General features: G+C 34.6%; 1 protein-coding gene across 4 annotated transcripts in view; it reads left to right on the top strand.

The window, feature by feature from the left end:
* LOC126853286 (neural cell adhesion molecule 1-like) overlaps window positions 1–15,705 on the top strand; it is a 347,428-nt gene that overhangs the window by 272,208 nt on the left and 59,515 nt on the right. Inside the window, exon 1 of one of the 4 annotated variants that reach the window (XM_050598887.1) lies at window positions 7,554–8,377. The exons of the other annotated variants lie outside the window; for them this stretch is intronic. The gene's annotated coding sequence lies outside the window, so the exon portion shown is untranslated. Of the gene's footprint in view, window positions 1–7,553; window positions 8,378–15,705 lie in introns of those variants that run through there. 4 annotated transcript variants of the gene reach the window in all.

Here is a 15,705-nt window from a genome sequence, read left to right on the forward strand (position 1 = left end):
AATAGAAAAAAATAACAGTTACGTGGTTAGAAAAAGCGTTGTAAAGCTGCGAATACCACCGCGCTCGCTTGCATACTGCATTAATGTCTCCCACGCGTTTAGCCTTTCATCGATCAAGCCACGTTGCAGTTTCGCGTGACGATGTCCTCTGCTTCAAAGGATCCTTTGCCAAAATGCGGTTACCAGTTTCATCAAAACTTCGATTCCCTTCTCGTTGTCGCGTAGTCGTGATAGTCGTCGTAACTACAGCCGGCGTTTTATAGCGCGGAGACATTGTGTCTCATCCCCGCATTTTCTGAAAGATGTGCACGTCACCTTTAATATCGTACATTTTAATACAGCCTTCTCTCGCGCAAGCGTTAATGAACGCGCGCATGTTTTATAGACGTCCCGCGCTTCCGCCGCGTGCGCATACGCGAAAAGATCCGCATGATTAATTTTACGTCAGAGGAAACCCCCGATCGTACCTCCGAAAATCGCTAATTAACAAGATGGCGAGATAACCGGCGACAAACGAGAGAATTTCGCGGTAGCGTAGAACATCATTGTGCGCCCGTTACAGTTTAACATTCGTGACAATTGCCGAAATTGTCAGTTACTCGTGCTTTCTAGCTACAAGAGGCCATAATTCAATTGTAATATTATCTGAGTTTTAAGTTTTAAAATAATTAAGACATTTTTTATATTTAATTTTCTTTAACAAATATTTCAAAGGCAGATGTGAGAGCGATTTATATATATATATATATATATATATATATAAAAACAGACATTTATTGAATATAATTTTTTTTCATAATAATAATAATAATACTTATGTAATATATAAAAATCATATCATTATATCTTTACAATAATTCCTTTGCTAATGGATAAAAAGCGTAATTATATTTAAATAATATCTTTTTTTTAGTTTTAAATCTTGAAATGTCAGGAGTCATTATTCTGACGTAAAGTCGTCATATATCATTCATAATCAATCGCATCGTGAATAATTCCCATATCAAAATAGCCCATTTCGCTAATTCTCCGCAAATACGTCAATCCGCGGGGAGAGCTGACCCCGAAAGGCCGATCCTTAATTCTGATAAACTAGAAAGCAGGCCGGGTCGACCGGGGGTCGTTGTTTCGGATGGTGCCGGCTCGTTAATAAATTTGTGTTTACGGTGTCTAGCATGTTGCAGCTGTAGCTGTGGGTTATTTTTACCTCAACGTGCATTTCCGCGGCCGTGCAATCCTCTGTCACGGGCATAAATATTCCCTCGCCGGCGTCGGAGTGGTAGAGCTATAATCTCGACATTATTCGCAATCTCGGTAAGCGAAATGGCGGTTCAGCCGAGTTTAATCACGCTGCTAACAATGAATGACACTTTTCTACCTTATATACGGCTTAATTCTTTTTCCTTCTGATTGTTTTGAAAAAAGGGATATTACTTAAATTAACTAATTTTAATTAGATGAATAACGTATTAATTTTTAATTCAATAATATACATATAAGATATATTAATTTAAATGGAAATACAAGATTCTCATATGTTAATAATCTATTCATTATTAACATTTTCAAAAGCGAAAATTTAGTCGTATTGATAGATTGGTTAGCGAAAGTTGATCGTGTAAATTTATATAGTAGGCCAAGTACTTCAGCAGTATCGCAAAGTTTAAAAAGCTTAACTCGCATCAGTTTTAAAAGTTACTTTGGTTAGAAGCTTGTAAGTTATACTCTTGGATGATGAGTCCGTGTTCTTTCTCCTTGCTCAGTAAGAGGGCCAATATGCGGTTTTATGTGAACATACATTGTATACACAAGAAAACTTTATGAAAGAATATAATATGCCAGAAATATATAGTACAAAGATAAATTTTTTATCAGTTGCATAATTTAAATTTCTGTTAAATATTTGTATTTCGTCGCATGCACACACAGTATGGGCGGCCGAGTCGCGCGTGTAATTGGGAAAACGTACAATTATTAAATTGCGTTATCAATACGCAGCACGCCCTCCGTCCCCTTCCCCCTGTATTTAATTAGTCAAAATCGATTGGTGTGTCGTAATAGGTCGCGCAATATTGCGTTCCGTTAACGACACTCGATGTACCGTTTGAATTTAATTGTGAATCGTAAGGCATAATTTTGCAATTGTCGCAGTACGGTGGCCGGGCGCGTTTTATCGAGCATACCAAGCCGCGATAAACTCGATTCGTTCCAAGTGAACGAGGTAGAATCTCGCGCGATCTCGAGATTCCGCAACCGCGAATTTCGACACTACCGAGTCGTACGGCAGCCGCTTTCATCCTTTGCATTGTGACCTGGTAAATGCTCGGCGTCTACCGTGGGCCACCACCTGCCGAGGACCGCTGGTAGGACTTCGAATTACAATGGAATAGCGCAGGAAAACGTCGGGGACACGCGACACGGTTGCTCAATTGATCTATGCGGCGTACGAGACGAAGTGCTCGTGTCAGGCATCTCTTTGTGTGTCGCACACTTGCAAATCGTACGAAAACTGTCTGCCCTCCAGTAACGTTTGACCGCGCTATGACATATAATAATAGAATTTTGATATATATTTTATAATATATGAAAAAATGTTATATAAATTATATTATATATGTTGAGTATATATGCATATAATTTTTAACGTTAAGTTATTGTACATTTAGATAACGCAATAATTTAAAAAATAATTTTGTTTATATTTTATTGTTTAATTATGCATTTTTAGTATTTAATACATTTTTTATTTACATATTATTATACGTAACATATAATTACATTAATTATACGAATTAAAGATAATATGTATTTCAAAAAACACTACATTTAAAACGACCAACTTTATTTTGTTTTACAAGAATAAGGATGTATAAAAGAATGACACCTATCTGAAGACTGTATTGCAGATAAAAACTTCCAATAAAAACTAAAGAGATGAAATTTTTTATCGATAGCGTTTTTGCTTGATAAGCATAAAATACAGAAGTTATTGTGTTTATTATATGTCTACACACAATCACGGTTTATTTTAAAATTCAACCAGGTATTTTAAGGATACGTGATTGAGGATCTTATTTCCGTTGAGCGAATTTAAATTTCTTCTGCGTCTCATGAAAAAAAATTGATCAGTCGGCGGAGTAATCCGTTGGATTATGCGCGACGTATCGTCGACTATGGGAAAGAACCCAAATTGGCCATTAGTATCGCTGACACAACATCGTCGCTGTCGACTCTCGTGAACGTCTTCGAGAGTCGATATCCGACACTTTGATTTAGAAACTCACGCCGCCTGAACTTTCCCATTAACCGGTTTGAATTTGAATACGTCTCGCGCCGCGACACATGACTAACGATCGAGCTCATTGATCTCGGTCTTGATGCATCACGCCGTCCTAAATGCACGAGGATGGTACGACCTAGAAAAGAAACGACGGTCCTTCTCCTTCTTTTCTTCCTCGACTTGACGATGTTCCGGAACTTTGAGAATTTTCTTTCATAGCAGTGTTGACTTTTAATTAGCGTTTGTTGACTTGTGATTATCAATTATTAGCGACTACTTTTTTTGCCAAACCGAATTATTTCTATACGTGTTTCGCGAAAAATACCAAAAATGAATTCTGATTGATTTGTAAGCTTATCATTAATTATTCATCTAAAATCTAAATAGCGCTGATTAATTGTTTGTTATTTTGAAAATTTTTGGCAAAAATTTGATGCAATATTAATTGTAATAAAATTTACTTGCAAGATAATAAATAATGAATTGCTGTATGTTTTAATCGGATAATTATCGAATTACATTTATATAATAATAAAATTTTAGTTGGAGTTTGCCCGTTGTTTTGATAATTGTTGGAATATCGCTTTTATAAATTTTCGACTGCGACCACGTGTTTGTTGAAAAAGTTATAATTACTGCAATGGTAAAGTGATAATGCGTATGTACTCAAATATTCACATATTTAAATGTGCCAACATTAAATTATTGCATTAACATTATAATAATGTACTGCTAAATGTATTAAAATTAACGCGCTAAAATTAAAATATTATAAATCGCTGGAAATATACATATGTGTAAAAAACGATTAATATATATAGGAACGATAAAAGATTTATTTTTCTCTTAATCGTAAAGTTGCGAGATAAGATACATGAATCACTTGAATAGCATAAGGAACACGTGAGTTCGAGATTGGTTCTGAAAACACACACGTTGCGAAGCTGGCGCGATAATGAATTCGATCATCGTGAAGAATTTCAATGAGGAAGCGTAGCGAAAGTAGATTATCCATGCAAGGAAGAAGCAGAGATAGATAAATAGGGAGAGAGTGAGAGAGGAAGAGAGACTAACATAAAAGAACTTTTCAATCTCTCTTCGTGGTCCCTCGAAGAGTGAAAGGATCTCGTGAGTCGTACGATTCGTTTTACGTCCTTCTTTGAAGCTCAATGTTTCTGCTTCTCCCTCTTTCCCTCTCTATGCCCGTCCTCTCGGGAAAACTGCAAAGCCTCGCTTGGTGTCACGCGAGGATAAGGAGGGTAAATCAGCCCCAGGCACTCACCTTAACGAAAGTAAACGCGCTCATTTTCCAAGTACAAGACGCGTTTCTAAAACAGCCGCTATTTAGCTATTTTTGGTCGACTTTAATATGAGAAAGTCACTAAATCGATTTAAAACTTTGTGAATTTTTGAAACTTTAAAAGCAAATAATATCTCTTTCTCTCATTTACATTCGCATCTAATTTTTATAAATTAAAGATAGAAAAATAAAATACTCTCTTTTCTTTTAAAATTATTCTCTTTTCTTATTATACTATTAATAGATTATTAAAACATTTTATAATTTTGTTGAATAAAAATATATAAATAAAAGATCACTGTCAAAAGAATACGTATTAGAAAAAATATGTTTTTATTATAATAATTGTAAAAGAAACGAAATATATTTCTCTTTTTCTGATTAAATTCTTCTAATAAAAAATAAGATATATATTTTTAATTTATCTATGTATATACATTTATAATAATTTTGATGAGTTTATGTGCAAGTAAAATGTTTATAGTATAGATATTTAATGAAAATTTATATGTTTTATGTAATGGAAAAATAATTTAAGGAAAGTAGCTGTTAAATATAAGAGACAAATAGTAGGTAAAATACGTTCTATGTCGGACAGCGGACAATTTTATGTAAAGGATTACTTAATGATTCGCTTTGTTGTTATCTCAAAATGAGAAATAACCAGAAGTTCTTTGATCGAAGAGAACAAAGAGATTTACTCAATTGGAGAAGCACAACGTGTCGATTAAAGGGCAAGAATAATAGGGAAAGATAGAAATACAAGAGGCATCAACTAGTACTCGTAGCGAGCGAATCAATAGACTCCTCGTAAAGATCTTTAAATCGTAAAAACACGTCGAAAGCGAGGAGTTGCTTTGCGCGAAGTGTTACTCTCCATGATCTCGTAATTGAAAGAGAATTGCGACTCTCGACGTACTTCCGATTTTGAATTATTCCAGAATACGAGAGCGTATATATTTTGAATTATTCTAGAATACCCGGAGTATTAAATTCTTCTTTAATCCCGCGTTCTCTCGAGGAGCTTCGACGCTGCAGAGTCGCGATCGTGCGACAAAATATCGATAATGAAACCACCCGCCGTTCTTTCTCGTTATCGTGACAAATAATAATCTCGTACCGCTAGCTACGTCCGATGTAAACCGAGAAAAAGATCGCTGAAAGCGAGTACAAGTATAGATATATATATATCGTATATATCCGGCCTTTATCGTGCGCGTTATCGAAAAACACGACACACGCTGTAATCTACAATCAACTATGAAGAGAAGCGCCATTGTAAGAAATATTAAGGATTGGCGGAAAAAAAAGTTCATGCCGGATATTCGAATGGTTCATAAAATACGACGGTTGAATTGGCCCCGAATTCTATGACGCGCACCGGAATGGCGATGTGAAAAATGTTCCGGTGGTGCCGCGCAATCGAAATGAAACGATCGCATTATTACTTGGGTGTGGTAGAAGTTATATACCGGAGAATCTTGCTTCGCCGCAACTTTCCGCCTATAAAGTTTCATGTTTTGATCTGCGGTCAAATTTTCTGCCAAATGTATCGATACATCAATGGCTTTTCAACTCTATGCGAATAGAGTTTCGCTACTTTAAACAAAGACAAAATTTTCTTATAATTCTTTATATGTTTTTATCAAATTTTTATCCTATTTTTCATTTTATACCATTTAAAGCAAATATTTATAAAATGTATGATTTCTGTCATTAAATAAAGCTAGAAAAACGGTGATAGTATTTCATAAAAAATGTAATTTTTTAATCTTTAATTTTTTTAAGAGGCTGCACCGGCCACGTGAAATGCACTCTTAGAAATACATGGTCTCGTGCGTAGTCTTGCAATTTATTTTGTTTACTTTCCGTTAAAAATTCGGAATAGATTCAACCGAATATTTATCCTGGTAACCTATTGTTTGTCAACGTACGGTACAAAAATGAAAACTTGTTTATCCCGCAGCACAGCTTTTCCGGCGTATGAAAAGTATTTTCCCGGGACACGCCCGCGCGACATTTTCAAGAAATTACCTTGCGCAATTTTCTATTTTTTGCTCGTATTTTTTACTACCTGGGCGGAAAATGTTTTCATATTTCGTCGGTAAATTTGCGCCGTGACATGTAGTGGTACAATACCAGCTTTATTCAACATTGAATCACGATAGTTTATATACTTTACTTACATTAAATATATCTCCGAACAGAAATGTAAAAATGTTGTTTTTTTCTTCATTAATTAAATCGTTAATATTCCCTGTTACATGATTTATTAAAAAAAGCAATTTATAAATGATATTATCTTAACTTTCTGCTTTTGCAAATCTTAGCAAATTCTTTAGCAGATTCTTTAACATATTTCGTGAAAGATCATTATCCGTTACACAATTTTGTAAAGCATTTAACATAAATTATCTTTGTACCGGAGTCTCAAATGAAAGTTCTGAAGAAAAAGGATTACTTTAATTCAAGCGAACAAGAGAGTCATTCTTGATTCATTTCAGTAGAGTAATTTATTAGAGGAGTTTTTTATTCGCTCTTGTAGTTCAGAAAGAAAATAGTACGACTTTAAAGTTAAGAAACAAAAAATCCATCATCCCTAGAACATGGTGATCGAAACGAAAAAATTCTTACGATGTCGCGTATACTAATCGAAAGAGGCGATCGCGACGCAAATAGAAAGGGGTATAAATAGAGATGGACGGAGCCCCGATGGTGGACATATATGGTAAATATACGAGGGCGCGAGAGAAGCGAGAAAAGAGAGTGGCGGTTTCCTCGTCAAAAAAGATGAAGTCAACGCGGTTTGTGGGGGATGGAGGGAGGGGGGAGGGGGAAGATAGGGGGAGTAGCTGCACGAGCCGAGGGTGACTCGAACGGGGATGCGAGAGCGGGGGTGCGTTCTTTAAGGTAGGGGGCATGCGCGGCGTCCGGGGGTGCAGAGTGGTTCTCGGAGGTTAGTCGCCCGCCAACATCACGACGTGCCGTTCGTGCCTCGCGAACGTTGGATTTTACACGCATTCGGCTCACCTCACCCTTCCACCCTCGTCGCTGTCATCCCGTTCGTCGCTGTCCGATCGGTCATCGATCGAGGAAGGAAAACGTCGATTTTTGCCCCTGATTTCCGACAGTGATTTTCCGCGAATCACCGTAATGTAATTTTTGAATTTGCCGATCGGTTTTGACACATTGCTTTTGACATATCGGTTTTGTCATTTAATACAATCGCGGCGACTACGTTTGCGTTTGGGGAGTGCGATAGTGTATTATAATAGTGGCTCGTTAGGATGTGAATCGCGCGATAGCGATCGCGAAGGAACGATTAATTGAATGGCGATTTGTTCGCCAAGACGCTTTTTGCCAACCGCTCAGAGTGAACGTTTTCGCAATCGATGGAGCAGATCGAAATGACTGATCGCGAGGTGACGATGGAATAAACGCGCGTGCCATTGGTGATTTGGATCGGCGGTGCTCTGCATCCTCGACGAGAGGAACTGACGACGGTGTCGAACAATCCTTGGCGACGGGGACATGGACCGGAAGTGACTGCACCGTGCGTGTCGCCGTCATTGCGATAAACGGCGCGTAAAAGTGCGCGTAACCACCTAATCGCACGAGATACGGATTTTCCCGGATCTATTGTTCGGCGAGAAGAATTTCCTTCTCTCCGGCGGAGAATCCGGCGGAAATTCAGGAGGACTGCGCATTGCAGCGAGATTTGGATGCATTCCCAGGAGCACTTTCTCGCCCTAAGAAGTTCGTACGCAGTGTTTCCTTAAAGTGTAGTTCCAAGATCCGTAAGTGAAACCCATTTGTTTTGTTTTTCATGTCGGTGTGTGCGTGCGCGAATGTATCGTTAATATCTTCTGTGAAGTGATAAGGCATACGAAATGTTTCGAGAGAAAATGTGTCTATTTTTGTAGCGGGATTTAATGCTTGAATGATTTACAATGAAATTATTCATGATGGATATTATTAATCTTTGTATAACTCATACTTTTATCAAAACTACTTAACAAAGTTTTATTTATAAATAATACTTTTGCAAAATTTTTATCATGGAAAAATTGAATTTCTTAAAAATGCAATTAGAAAGACATGCTCGCGCGCGCAAACTGATCAAACAGAAGAAAAGCTAAAAGGGAAAATTCTCTGATTCCTTAAATAAACGTATGAAGAAAATTTATGTTTCATTTATTCTTAAATATTCAATTAAAAATTTTATATGCATTACATTATTACAAAAGATTAAACAGCATATTTATAATTGAAAAACTAATATCAAGGATTTCTAATTTTTTATTAATTTTGACATTATTTATATTTTGTTTATAATTACGTTATTAGTTTACTAATCTTCTTACATTTTATACTAACTATGTTTTATAATTAAAAAGTAAATTTATAAGTAAAAGTAAATTAATACTTGAGTATAATTTTACTTAAATAATGAAATAAAATTTCATTGAACTCGACAAAATTTTAGTTATTTATAAACATAAATATTATAATACTGTAATGAAATTTGTTTAGTGATCAATTAATAATTAACGAATAGAGTGCAATTGACGTTGTTTCAAATATCGTGCTAATAGCCGTGCAATGAGCGTACATGTGCATGAAGGATTAACGATGCATATGCTTAAAATGGCAGTAATAGTAACGCAATAATTTTGGTGACATTTTGGTTATAATAATAACAGCAGCAATCGTTATATAATAACACTCAAAAGCGACGCCGATAAACCGACCGAGATCATAGATCCAGTTTATGCATTATTTCGTTATTATCGCAAACATACGATGAACAATAATATTTACTTGTGAAAATCAACGGAAGATTTTCGCTTGATTTTTTAATTGAATTTTACACCTTTTTCCGCGGAGAACGACGATGATGAGAGGGGGCAAAAAGGAGAAACGAAAGCGGGGACTTCGATTTGCAATCTAGACGAAAAACGTAATACAATTTATCAGCGATGCCGCGCGAATTTTTGGTGCCGAATATGCAATCGACTGTACACGCTGAATATGCAATGCGTTCTCCAACTTATATCTCTGGCGGAAGGAATTTTATTGGACGGTAGCTCTCTCTCGAACGCTTTTGCGCTGTTAGGTAATAAAAATGCTCAAAGCTAATCGATTATCCTATCCGGCCGAGTTTAGGGTTCCGTTTTTAGCTTGAAAGTTTAGTTTGGAGTTTACTTATGGACTTTTTGCGTACGATACTGCTGCTGAAATTATATCAACTGCGCGTAGAGGGAAACGTAGAATATTCAGGATGGGACAATATAAAACTTTACTTGGTGACGTTTATTACATCAAATGTTGAATCTCTTATCTATTTGAGTGCGTGGAATTTTTTAATTAAATTATCAGTGTGAATAAAACGCACTTGACAGTCCAAGTTTTTTAAAATTTATCGAATTTATCGAAATAATAATCAATATCATTATAGATATATTTATTTTTTTTTATCTTCATACACATACATATATTAAAGAATTTACATATCTGTCTCTCTAATCGATAATAAAGAGTAAATTAAAATAAAAAATTTTTAACAAACTTTTTAACAAACATTTAAAAAAATATTTTATACATGTAGCTTGAAGCATTGGAAATAGATGGTGTTTGAACGACACGGGATCACAGCTATTGTCAGAATCGCGACACGTGCATAGCGAGTTTCGGCTGTCGTGAACACACGAAATAGACGATACACTGGTATTCAACTATTCGTCTTCATTCACGAGGCGTAATTTCACGAATTGCCAATCGATCGCCATCCACTGTTCCATTTCGGATTTACGCTCAACGCTCCATACCGGCCAGAAATGGTCAGTATTTTCCGGTACAATAGAGAAAGAGAAAGAAAAGAGAAGTTAGGCGCAAATCCGTTCGATAGAGCAGCTTTAGCTCGCGCACATTAAGCGTACAATTTTTTCGCTCGCAATGTCGTAATGAATCGTCCCGCTGGGTGTCGCAGATCCATCAGCGGCGTTCACCGGACTTGTTAAAACGAGTAATTAACAGGCACCCATTATCGGTTTCTTGTGTGTCCCACTCTCAGGACATCAACAATTTTTCAGTAAAACACTATTTAATCATCCGCATTACGCGCTTATTTGTCACTCCTTCTATCATAAAATAAATCAATTTGCGAAATTCATCCCATAACGCGCTCGGATTAATTCAGATAGCGGAGTGTGCTCATGAAATTGGTAGAATTTAACGAGTGTAAATAGTATATAGTTGCGTAAGGGATTAGTTTAGTTTCAATAGAATTTCATCTTTCTATAGGTATTTTATATTTTTATAAGCGAAAAATTGTCATTCATATATGTTTCTATTTATCTGGAAAGCGCTTGATGAAATGAATGGATTTGGTACGAATGCACTGCGGAATGAATACTTTTAGGAAGCTATTGGTGAATTAATATTCTGGAAACACAGTACACTAAAAAAATGATCTATCTGTTTTTTTTTTTTCATATCCGGCAATAAATTAATTAGTTACTTACTCTTTAAGACAAGATTAAGTATTTTTATTTTTACACAAAATATTTTTTTTTTTTTGAAGTTTTTGAATAAGAACAAAAATTTAAAACTATTAATCTTGATAGAACCAGCGACAAATTTCTTACAAAATGAAAGATTCATACAATGAAATATTTCAGGACTGGATAAAATTACATACAAGGAGACTTATTAAGAAGAAAGTAGTTCTTATTTCCATAAGACAAAATATATTTAAATTACTAAGAATGATAGAGCATATAATTCCAACTTTAATTTGTCTTATGTTAAAGATGTATTTTACATTTTCAGAAAAGTCTCTAGCTGGCTGAAAAATGTTTCTGGCTATCTTCTTTGATGCGTAATGCAACTGTGCAAATTGATTTAATAATAATACTACAAACCTATGTAAGATCATGATTTAGTTATTTTGCAGATCGTACCGATGACAATTTGTGAGAACGGATAGCGTGCGTGGGGAGCAATTAATTACTTTGATTATAATTATTCATGCGTTATGCAAATCGCTTATTGTTAGAAAGGTCGATACACGACTGATAATCGGTCATTTCTCTAATTGCTTTTCGATTTGTAAGTGGTTTTAATGCGTGTGATATTGCGTGAATATAAAACTCAATTCGATCTTCTATTAAGTATGAACATCAGATGAATAATATAATATCATAAAATATAATTGTCACACTAAAATATAATACTCATCAAACGCCAGATACATCAATTCTAATACTTGATAACTTTATTAACTTTTTATAATTTAATAATTATTTAATTGTAAAATATTTGATAAAAATTATGTATATTATAATATTTAAATATAATAGCTATATAATTCAATCTGTGTCTTTGCAAAGATTAGACATGCATTATAAATATAAATAAATTTTATTTTTATTTAAATTTAAATTATTTTTATTTAAATTTTATTTAATATAATTTTATTTTTAATAGCAAGTAGTTCAATCCTAGACAATTATAGCCCGACATTTCATAATTTTGTTTTGATCCTTTTATGGTTAATCGATCATTCGCTGTATAAGCTACTATTCAATATATATATATCGTTTTCCGTGATTATAATTCAAAGCATTATCGAGTCGCTGAGCGAGTAACTTACGGCATGACAGCCAAGGTAATGCAAAATGAGTTAGATGATCGATTAAGCTATTTTCAAGTTGCCGATATACGCGCGCGTTTGGCAATTCAAATTGTGCGAGACTGATGCCGTGTTTCGTTCCCAAAGTGCCAGGATATTCGATGATGATCGACTGTGCTCTGCCATTTTCTGTCTTTGTTAATTCTCGTGTGTCTGTGTGCGTACACGTACACGCGTGGCATGTATAACGGTTCGCTATATATATGTTTTCCGACCGAATTAGAATCTGTCCATTCTTCTCACTCAACACAAATGCGACCCGTAAGAGCTGCCTGTCATAAAAAAATTCCATTTCAAGCTGGCACGAGAAGAGCAATAATGGCATACCCCTACACCCCTCCGCGCAGATTTCTTTTTTTCTCCTTAACATTATGACGGAATAGATAAATTACAAAGGGCAAAAATGTCCGTTTTTATACGACATGCCGTTGTCCGTCATTTCGATGATCGTAAGATCAGAAGAAAAGATTGAATGTCGTTAATGTAACACGCGATGAATTGACAGCGTTTTATTTATAAAATATGCACGACGGATCTTTAATATTTTATTATAAAACATAGAGATAAAATAACATTGCTAGCAACAAGAACAATAGTAGTAACATTTTTATACATACAATTAAAAACTATCCGTTTTTTTATAATAGATAGCAACATTAATACATACATATCATGCACCGTGCATGATACGTTTACGAATTGACGATGTAAACGAGATGAAAAGTTATCACACAAAGAAAGAGAATTCATTTTTTTACATCATAAAAATAAATATACCGCATGTGAATGCACAGTTGGCAAATTTATTTGTTTTATGAAAAGTCCATAAATTCTGTATCATCGAAATATATCACGTTTCCTACCGCTTGTTTGATGAATATTCGTAGCTAGTTAATAAAGTAACATTTGATATTAAAGCGAATATACATATAACTTAAACTTACAAACTATATGCGCATATCAAAATTGTCACTAATAAGCAATTCTCGCAATTTCGTTCCTCGATACATTTCGTGCCCGTATATTCGACATGAAAATGAAAATCAGCAAAGTTGCCAGCTCGAATAAAAGTAGAATAGGAATTGAGCTTAAAACAGCATGTCAATGAGAGTGCTGCATGTATGTGGTGATATTAAATTTCTAAACACAATAGAATTCTATTGGGAAGTGGACAATAAAAATTATAACACGCACTGGAACATGGCGCGACTAAAGTTTGCTGCGCGTATTAAAATTATATCCAATCCTGTTGCAATCCTTTAGAGAAAAATTATCAAGAATAATTCATTTATATACAACATTTATGCAGTTTGTGTTAGTTATACGTAAAGGCTAATTCTTATTCTTTTGCATTTTTAAAGTATGCGAGTATGACTTTCTTCAATGACGCAAATCAGCTGTTTCGCAGCATTATATATATGGTTTGCAATATATTGTAATCATTACACATTTTAAATCATTGAAAGTTTTTAAAATTTATGTAACTTTGCGCCGCTATTTAAAATAAAATTAATAAATTCACTTATTGTTGTCATGTAATTTTTTAAATAATATAATTAATCTTGAATCTTTAAACAAGAATTGAATAAACAAATTGATAAAAACATTTTTGGAATTGAAGATTTGACGTTTCTTAGTGCATAGCAACAAACTTTCCAGCAGACTGTAATATTTCATTGTTGTCTGACCATAATTTTTCTCGAATGAGTGCGCATAAACATTACAACTTCCACATATATTTTATATATTATATTATATATGTTCGTAATTTGAATATCATAAGTCGATTAGCAGCAAAAGTTCCTCGATTCTAATAAGCAAAGTTGTTTGTAAGAGTTTGCTCTTAAAATTTTGTTATATTTTGTTTTATAAACTCTTGTTTCAGTCTTTTGATATATGTATATTTTGGCATTTCAAATTATTTACATCTTACTAATATTTGTATTAAATATAATAACTAAATAACTTGACATTAATCTCTAATCACAATTAAATTAGATTTGTCCAACATTGGTTTATATTTAATTAATTTAATTACTTATACCAAACAATCTGTAGAATATACAGGATTCCTTATAAAATACAGGATATTCGAAATAGCGTTAAATATATATTTCATTTTATTTGTCAGATGGATTCTACCATAACAAGTATTTAAATTTAGCCCTTAGTTTCTAGGTTACACAATATTTACCATTGATATTGTAAAGATTAAATTTTTGGCAAGTGTATTTGCAAATTCAGACATGAAAATCGAACTTTGTCAGTAGCAGTACCTTTCCTGGGGCAACTTTATATTTACCTAAGCTTTTCATAGGTATATACTACTGTTTACCTTAACTTTTTGAATAGAAACGCTAGAGGCGTAATCTCGGATTGAACACAAAAATTCTATATTTGTTGTGATTTTATTTCATTTCTAACGAACATTATAAACGAATAAAATAATCAAAAAGACATACAAACTTTTTTTGTCTAACCGCAATAAATTATCCAAATCATCAAGCAGAAGCAAATTTAGTTTACCAAAATCTTAAGTAAGTCTCGCGTAAATTAAATTGCCGAAAGATGGTTATTCGTTCATTTGCTTGTTCGCGAAAGCGAGCAACAGCTGGTGTTAATACTGAGAATCCCGAATAAAGCTCGATTTAACAGTAAAGATTACCGTTAATACACGCTGAGGAAGGATTATGGTGTCGATTCATAAAACGGAATATCCATGGGTGGTGGGAGGACAACGTCGAGTCGTGAGACGGAATTGCTCTCGTCTTTGTATAATCAAGCTTCGTTGCCTGAAGCACTCGGGAGGATGCACTGTGGTCCCCGAAGTATGGAAGGGAGGGGGGGGGAGGGAGAAGGAGAATGACTTTATCAAAGGTACATTACTTATTCCCGCCCCATTGAATTAAACATCCTGGACACGACGACCAAGTTGCGATATTCTCGGATGAAACCGCGGTACTATTTGTTACCGGTGCGTCCCTTTGTCTAGCGGAGAGAAATACGTACCCGCAATCTCTCTGTACTTCGTTAACCGAACGCAACTTTCTTCTAATTGTCGTGAAAAGTATCGAACAAGAAACATTGCGAGGATCGAGTCCGCAGCGTAATGTGATTAGTACCCCGAAGAGAGTTAAATTCGCATAGTCTCTCTAGTCTTGTCGAATCCATTTTATTGTTATCGTGCAACTTAATTTCTTCTGGGAACGACAGTGATGAATATTCTAGACGCTGGCAGATTGTCAGCGAATAGAAACATCATAATTACCATCAACGCATTAATTGTAATTATTTGTATAAATTTATGTCTACAATATTCGCTTGACTCTCTATTTAAATATTTGTGAAAAACCAACCAATAAGATTTAATACACATATTTATTCAAAAAATAATGTGTTTCAACAAGATGCAAATCAAATTTTGTATTGATC

The sequence above is a fragment of the Cataglyphis hispanica genome, chromosome 12 (assembly GCF_021464435.1).
Source record: "Cataglyphis hispanica isolate Lineage 1 chromosome 12, ULB_Chis1_1.0, whole genome shotgun sequence".
Classification (NCBI taxonomy): domain Eukaryota; kingdom Metazoa; phylum Arthropoda; class Insecta; order Hymenoptera; family Formicidae; genus Cataglyphis; species Cataglyphis hispanica.